This window comes from Pteropus medius, unplaced genomic scaffold (genome assembly GCF_902729225.1).
Source record: "Pteropus medius unplaced genomic scaffold, Ma_sr-lr_union100, whole genome shotgun sequence".
In the NCBI taxonomy this organism is placed as follows: Eukaryota; Metazoa; Chordata; class Mammalia; order Chiroptera; family Pteropodidae; genus Pteropus; species Pteropus medius.
In genome coordinates this window covers 12080101-12089651 of record NW_024350319.1, presented here as the reverse complement: position 1 = coordinate 12089651, position 9551 = coordinate 12080101, and positions in this window count along the sequence as shown.

Below are 9551 nucleotides of genomic sequence, written 5' to 3'. Positions count from 1 at the left end.
ATAGTATTTAAAGGAGAGAAACTTCAAGTTGATATTTTATATTTTATAGTGGTCAAATCTTATTTAAAGCATTTAGGCTCGTATATACTAAAAAAAAAAAAAAAGTAATGATGTCCCATACAATTCAAAATAGAAAGATAGCAATGGATAACTGAAGTTACCACTCAAATTTAGGAGAAACTTTTACTATACTCCAGAGAAGGTATTCTAATTAGCAGCTGATGTCATTTTGATAATGATGGGTACAGGAGACAGAGGTTGTCACAGAGATTGTCATTGGTAGAAATACATATTTGAGTCATAACATAGGTCTGGTAACTGTTGCTGCTCCTGCTACCTTATCTTCTGCTGCTGTCTTGGCTTGCTGCATGATTAATATCGAGAAAGTATACTTTTGAGCCGAAGGCCAGACAGAGCAAGCTTCTCCCAAGGGTTTTGTAGCTGAGTCTATAGCCTCGAGTGTTGCAGCTGCAAACATAACAGCTAACTCCCCAGCCTACCAACCTGAGGGCTGCAGCTGAGGCTGCTCCTGTACCAGAAGTCAGCACTAGATTTCTGGCCTGTTGATCACTGGTCATTTCGGCACTGTTGTTGAAAGAGCCTGTGAGAAAGTATAATGACTAGTCATCTCTTTTGCTGACAGAAGTCTTATTTCATCTTAAAATGGTAATACTCATTTTCTAACACTTTTTATCATTCCAAATGTGGAGTAAGAGGAAAGAGCAAAAAGTCTTTTGTTAATGCTCTTTCACCAAAATTTGTTTCTACCAAATTAACTTTATAAAATTTGTGAAGCCTTTGATTATACTCAGAATGTTCATTTTTAATCAGTATTTTCCATAAAATAAAACCATGTTGTTTTGAACTGACAAAATATTATTTTTTTAAAATAACTCAGAATAATTATTCGCTTGTTTATTTGAGAATAAATAGTAGATATTTGATGTTTTTCTTCTTTGGTATTTATTGTTGTTTGTAAAAAAATAAAATGCATCTTTCGCATTCTAACTTAGCTTATTATTCTTTCATTATCCACACTGTTGTTTATTCCCAAATGTTACTGCTGTTATCTCAGTCAGAATCCTGATGCTGATAATCAGTGATAATTGTATCCTTCAGGTAAGTCTTATGGTTTACAAAGTCCTTTTTTTTTTTTTTAATATTATAACAATCATGAAGTGGGCAGAGTAAAAAATACTATTTATATTTTAAGGCTAAGAAAACTTAAGTGTAGATGAGATGCAGTGACTTGTCAAAAATCAGTAAAGGAAACGTGGGTTATAGGGTCTGGAATCCAAATCCTCAGCATTTCCACTCTTGATCCTAACGCAGGTGGGTTAACTGAACAAATATGTGCTTTAAAGTTAGAAGTACCTGTTTTTCAAGTCTGGTTTTGCCACTTACTAGTCATATTATTTAGAGTGACCACCATCTAGATTTACTCTCAGACTGAAAGCAGAAGACTCAGATAGTTAAACAGAGATGGAATTTAATAGAATATGAAACATAAAAGCAAAGACAAAAACAAAAAATAATAGAGGACTCTAAGTAATTGGTAAGAATAACTAGCAATTATTGCCTTGACTATATTCTTTCTCCTGGCACCTTTCCACCTGGGCCTGTTGTTCAAATAAAAGTAAAGTTTTTAGGAATTAAAAACCCACAAATACAGAGGACAATCTGGTGACTTCCATGGAGATGGGAGGCTGGGAGAAAGTGCTAAAGTTTTAAAGAGGTACAAATTAGTTTGATAGAAGGTCACAGGGATAGGGAGCACTGCATAGAGAATTCAGACAGCAGTGAAGTAATGGCTATGTGTAGAGCCAGAGGGAAGATAGAGTAATCAGGGGGATTGTTTCATAAACTATATAAATGTCTAACCAATGTACTACATACTTGAAACTAAAAAAAAAAAAAAAAAAAAAAAGTAAAGCTTTTAATTGAGCCATGTGAAACTGCAAAGTTTTAAAGAGGAAATGATCAAGCATTAGCGATTCCATATGGTTCTATCTAATTCTTACAGAGGCTTGAAACTATTAGGTTCTCTCGATCCTTCATGACGGTTTGATATTATTTTCTATTTTAGCTTTGATATCTATTTAAATATTTTTTCTAAGTAAATATTTATATTTACATGTTAAATACTTATAAATATTTATATTTATATATGTATTTTAGAAAAGTCGAAAAGGTTCAAAACATGATATAATAAAAATTAAGTCGCTTATTCATCACTGTTCTCCATTCACCCAGTTTTCTTCCCTTGAAGCAGTTACTAATAGGAGATACTTAAGATACTTTCCAAAGATTCTTTATTCATTTATAAGAAAACATACATAATCTATCATTTCTATATTCTTTACCAGATGTTTTCCTAATATATACATTTTACTCCTTGACCAAACAAGGCAAAAAAAAAAAAAAATCCCCAAAACTGATAGATATTCCTCACAGATTGCAGGCAGTGAGTGAAGGAAATTATCCAATAGAAAGTTAACACAGTGTTCTTCAAGAAGGAAGAAAGGATGCTATTCAGGTAAAACAACAGATGTTGACTCACTGAACAAGGACTCCAGGCTGAGAGAGTAGGCCCAAATCAGTGCTACCAGAGCCTCCTTAAAAGCAAGTGTAGATAAAATGCTGCACATAAACCTTGTTCTCACACTAGACGGTGAGTTCTCAGAGGGCAGGAACTCGAATTTCTTCATTCCAGTGTCCATAACGCAACACATACTTAGTTCTTTATAAACAAAAGGCATAAATACATTTTGAGAGCATAAATGAATATTTTGCTACTTACTGAAAATTTTCTCAAGCATTTCAGTAAGACCTACTTAACACTGTCACAATATTACCATCCAATGTTTATCTTTCCTAAGCAGATGTTTTCCCATGTGTAACATATCTGTTTTGCAACTCTTCTTATTTCTCTAAATCTTAGTAAACATGTACTTGAGTTAGAAGACTAGAATGTTTACTTTTTAAAAAATATATGCCACTGGCAGTAAAGGTTTCATTTGGAAACAAAAATCCTACTTTGGATATTTTTTTTCATTAATATAGCAAAGAGTAGAGTGGAATATGAAGCCTGGATGGCTATTCATTCAAGTCATTGAGCAATAGATATTGTAATCCATTTGAAAAGTGTATAAAGTATAGTATGAAGTATAATTTTTTAATGTAAGAAAAAAAATCAAGTGTTAAAAGAACACACAAGGAGTCCTTTCTATCTCTAGCAAGCATAGATGCTATGTTTATTAGACACTGGCAAGCAGTTCTCATTCTGTGATGTGTCACTAGCACAGACTTAAGTATCATTGAAGTGTGAGAGAAAAGAACCAAAAAGGGAATAGGTAAATCTGTTTCTTTCCTATGTTCAATTTCCCTTCAGAGAGCAGGAATAAATTCTTATCCCATGACTGCACACTAGGATTGTAACATTTAAGTTTAGTTGAAGAGGAGCACACAGAGTAATAAATCAGGAAGTACTTATATAATTACCACTGACTGATGAACAGACAGAACTTCAAAGATACCAGCAAGCACACCCTCCATTCCAGCAAAGCCACGCATCCTGGGTCTCAGTATTGGGGACTGGCTGAAAGAAAGGAGCTGCTGAAATAGGGATTTAAAAAGAGGCCTTGATTGGAGGTGAGCAATAAAAAACATAGAAATAGAAAACAATGAAAAACGAATGCCCCCTGAGTTCCTGTATACACAACAATTAGATATTTAATTAAAATTGTTATTAGACTCCATATTTAAATCTACAAATTTCAATTGTTAGTAGAATTAAGTGAAGCTTTGTAAACTGAGAAAAATATTTTATTATTATATTCTCCACAACATCTAATACATGCATTGCAAAATAATATAATATAAAAATTTTATATTATGAAATAATATAAAAATTTTACCTTAATTATGTCAAAATTGAGGTCCTCTGGCTCAAACTTTCTTACCCATAGTTTATATGTTTAATGAACATGGAATTTTAAAGTGATATAAATGTAATCAATTAGGAAAGGTTTTTTGATATATAAATGTGGATACCAACAAATTACAAATATATAGCTCTCAGATGTATCTGTCTGCCTCATTCAGAACTCATCGTCAGTGCCTCGTGTGATCCCTTTCACATATTCAAGATAAATATTTGTTGAATGGGTGTTTGAATTAATAATAGCATGTATAGTTAGAAATAAGAAATGTCAATCTATTATTAGTCAAGAACTTGTAAAGCAGACTGTGTCTGTAAAACATCTTTAAATAAAACTGAGTCATATCACTGGCTATTTCAGATTCAACCTCTGTGAACCAATCATAATAGAAACCAAATGACCTATTTCATGAAGAGAAAAATCCTAACAATAAATTAAACTTTGTGCCAAAATGACAGCCTAGATTTTAAGTGTGTGCATATATTATTTACAAAGTTTCTTTTTCCATTCTAATTGAATTTGTCCTACACAGTACTGGGCACCAAAAAGCAAATAAACAAAACATAAAAACATAGATTACTATTCGTTGAATTAAAATGACAACTGCATAAACCCAACCAAAACTATTGCTGCAAGCTGCAATTTGCCTACTCTATAATGTCAATGAGGCATCTGGTTCCTACTCTGTCACTTTCTCCCTCAGGCTTCAAAATGAAAGCTATAAAGGAAAAAGTGGAATCATTATATATGTGGCTAGAACAAGAAATACACTGTGTAGGTTTTGAAACATATTTCTGCAATTTCATAAATGGCCTGTAATTCAATAATAACCATCAAAACTTTATTAGTTTCATTTCAGTTTGGCTATAAATGAGTTTGTTTCCTACTAAATCACTCATATCCATATTTTCCACTATTTTAGTGGTAGTTATTATCATAATGATAATGGTCTTTCTCTACAATAATTATATTAGACAAGTTCAAACCATTCCTGAAACTAATTAATATTATTTACATAAAACAAATTATTTCGTTTCAAACAAGCTTCCCTTAAAAAAAATTGCTTTGCATTGTTTTGTTTTAATTTATTTCTGAGATTAGTAAATTCATTATTCATGAGTTCATTATTACAGGAGAATCGTTAGCACATAGTTCCTACGTTATGTTCCCGCAATCCCCTCATGCACATAGTTATGATATAGTTTAATACATTTATTGATTATATTTTAAAAGACAATACTGAGAGAAAATGTTAAAAATGTGAGCAATACAGCATACTTAATTGACTTAAAAGATAAAAAATAAACAATAAAGCTTAATATAGAGTTTAGAGCTACATTCTTTGTTTGACTTCAAGCTTGTTTGTTTACCTAAATATTATTTACTTTCAGGGCTGTGTACATTTTTGTGATTTGTAGTACATAGAAAATTATTTCTAATAGAGAATCTGTCTTATTTTTTAAAGGCAAAATTAACAAATGTTTACTTGATATCACTGCATAAAAATATATAGTAATCTAGGATGCACCATTAGATTTTTATTTTTTTTAAATCAACCCCTAAACCCCTGAACAATAAACAGCAACTTATTTTGACATGCGATTTACTAACCTATGAGACTTCTACTATTATAAACAAAACAGGACAAAAATAAAGAAAAAACAAAAATAAATGAATAATATAACTACGATCTCGGGGAAGTTCCTTTGAACAAAATGTGAATTAGGATGTTTTTGTCATTGTTATTACAAACTACAAAGCTGACCTATATATATAAGACTTTTTTTGGAGGGTTAAATAATTGAAAAGCAGTCATTGGGAACATTTGAAAATATTTTCACTGTGAAGAAAAAAAATCAGCTTTTGACCATGTATTTATTTTTATAAATCCTTTAAAAATACTAATATTTCTCATAAACCTCTAAAATTAATTCTTAACACTCTAGAGTGCTGAGGATGGATTGGCATAAGATTTGAAATGGAAGGATAGATTTTCTTTCTACAATACATATTAATGTTCACCACACCAAATTTTTCCTTGATGGTATTTATACCTCTCTTCTGTGTAGTCTGTCTTTTGGCTAGACAATCACAGCTTTTTTGTTTATTTGTTTTAAATCTCTATTTAAATGATTTAAAGCAGTAATGATAGGCTACTTAAAGTTGGATTATGTCACTGTAGTGAAGGATGCAGTGGAAAAGTAGAGTTTTAATCTTAGTTTTGTTTGTTTTTTAATTCTAGCTGTAACTTTAATAAATCAAAATGTTACCCTTTTTTAATGAATATTATCATTTCTCTGAATAATAGTGGAATGGAAAGCTATTTTGCTTGATAAAATATCAGTTGGATATTATCAGCCTTGAGGAATTGGCTCCTCAATTTTCAACAATTCAGTCTTTTCAAGAAAAGCACAAATGGACTAACATTTTATCGAAATAATTTGTAGATTTGGAGGCTTTTTATTTTTCTAAATGTATTAGTCTTCTGCTTGAATCACATTCTAATTATCGAAGCTCATGTAATATCTACAGATCCCTTCATAGTCATTTGAGTGTTTTGGTGAGCCTGCTAATTTTAAGAATGTAATGGTCCATGATATTTTCTTCAAATTCATTACGATCTATTGCATGCGTTTTGGAAAGACTGTTTTTGACCTACCATTCTTCAGAATCAGCCCAGCAAATACCTATGTTAAAGAGATATGAACACTTATGTTAAAGAGATATAAATTGATAACATAACATTTCTGGATTATACAGCTTTCATATTGAGGTTTAATTTATATGGATGGAGAAGGTGAGAATAAATTGTCCTCTCTATTAGACAGAAGTACTTCAGGACCCTCTCCTTTTATGGCCTGTTTCTATTCAGTTCTAGATATAAAGCTCAACCTAATAAGTGCAGCTGTTTGAGAAGCTTAAAGATGACTTGTGTTGTGTCCCAAGCAAACGTTAGCAACCTCTCTCCAGAGTTGTGAAACTCATTCTTCATCAAGTGTATTAAATGGGGAAAAATAAAGGTGATGGACCACCAGAAACAATTTACACACTCTGTAATTGGGTCTGGGTGTGCATGCCATGTGAATTAATTGATATTTATTAACTATTTCCTATCTAAATATATCTGTGCTGCGGATGTGTGCATCCCTGTGTGTGGACACAACAGTGTTACTTATTGAAATGAACTGAAGTCAAATGCATACATTCCTGAGTCATTTTTCAGAGAATTCCAGGTTTTGCAAGTTATTTTAAGTAAACATTAGGCACTGTGGCATGGTGTCTGGCATTACGTAATTCCTTATTTAATAGGAGAACAAGAAAGCATTTACAGTAAAATATTCATAAATTGTCAGCACATCTGTTGTTACTGCCCCAAGGGCCACATTCATTTAAGCTTCCTGTTTCCAAGACATTTTTCTATTTTCAAATATATGCTATACTTTGATCTGGCACATTACCAATCAAGTTGCCTTTTATAACCTGGCTACACCTGTTTCTGCAGGTGTAGCCTGCATTTTTAGAATGGACGGAAGGGGCTAGCTGGGATTCATTTTGAGCCAGTAATTTTCTTACAGCAACCCAGTAGGCAAATTTGGGGGATTTCTCATAGAGCACATCAGTAGAATTTTTCTCTTTTGTAAGTGTGGCATCACTTAGATGAAAAACATATAATATGTTTTTTTTTTCCAAATGAAAAATCTATATAAAAGATATTTTTTTAAATATGTTAAATTATTTTGTAATATTTTTACTATTTTACTCTTTTTTATTAGCTGTCATATATGAATTTATATGTTGGTTTATTATGTGTAAATGACTTTTACAGTACCATGTTATTTCATTTTACATTATTCATCTCTCTACAGTCATGCACCACTTAACGGTGGGAAGACATCCTATGAAATGTGTGGTTAGGCAATTTCATATATTGAGAGCATCACAGAGTACACCTATATAAACTTAGAGGGTGTAGCCTACTATACATGTAGGCTATATGGTAGAGCCTATTGTTTTTAGGCTGCAAGCCTATATAGCATGTTATTGTATAAAACAACAAGAGATTAAATCAAACACAGGAGAAAATAATGCATTCAGAAGACACAGTAAACATGAGATGCATGAGGCAGCTACCAGCATAATAAATCAATACTGAAAATTGCAGGTGAATAATACCTTATGCTTCAAGCAAGAAAATCTAATTAATTAACTCTAATTAAAAGATTGGTAAACTCTATATTTATATATTTTATGTTTAAGAATGTTAAAATTATTCTTATGATTCTCTATTTTAACTCATGTTTCAACTAACTTACTATTTATTCTCCTTTTATTGTCAGATAAAGCAATTTTACTCTAATATATAGAATAACGATTAAGCATATCTGCTCCAGAGAGAGTTGTGGTTGTACCATCACTCAATCATGAATGTCCTGTGGAACTTTGGAAAAGTTTTGTTTCCAAACTTTTGTTTCTATATCTGAAAAATAGTAATCTTAATAAAACTTAGAATATAGGTTTTTTAAAAAAGGACTAAATGAGTTAATGATGGTAAAATCCTTCTGTCTGTGACTGGCACATAGGAACAGTAAATTACAGCAACAAAGGGTTGTGAGACAATTTGCAAGATGTCATCGTGTATATTATCTCATTTAATTCTCAAGCAACTGTTTTTCTTATTTTAGATAGAAAATAGATCATGGAGAACTATAGTGAATTGCCAAGTTTGATGGTAATTCATCCTCTGAGTACAAAGCATATCATTCATCTTATGTAACACTTTACTTCATAAACTGCTCAATAAAGCATGTGTGCTACTAAATTACCTTTATTTGAAGAAAGTCTTCTGATCTATTACTCATTTACAGATCTTATCAATACTAGACACCATTGTAAATGTCATGATTTGAGATACTGAAGCCTAATAGATCTATTTCACTCGATGTGTCTAGTCAATAGAGCAACTCAATTGTGTTTTGAGACAGAAAATAAAGAAGTCATTTTCTTCTAGCTGAGCATTCATCAATGAGCTCCTGTAAACCTATTTCAGGTAAGTAGAAAACAAATAGTTGGAACTCCTACTTTTTATCTTCACTTTAAATCCTATACTAGATCTACTATAAGATTTTCCATACCAGATCACCTAGACTCTTGATTATTGAGAGGAATCTCTACTAAATATAACATTAGTATCACAATACAGAATGAAGACCAGCTCTGCAAATGGCTAGAATTTGAATGCTGATTCCCTACCTAACATAATTCAGGCTCCTGTCATGGTAGACACAGGAATGCAGACAGGCACTCATAGCTTCCTTTAGTTTCTGATCTGAGTAATGCCACTCTCCTTTTTCCTCCTTCCAACAATTTAATACCCCAGTTCTCTTTCTGTTTAAAATATCTAAGCAGATTTCTGTTTTGTTGCTGGAACACTTAATGATGGAATTAGGGAAAAGCAAAAACAAACAATAGAAAACATATACATGAAAAATTTGGGACATGTTTTGGAAAAAGAAAACATTATAACTTTCCTAGCAATTGGACTAGAAATGCACTTCAGAACTCTTAAATAGAGATTGTAATTCTCAACTGTTCAGTTTGCAATTCAGTAGT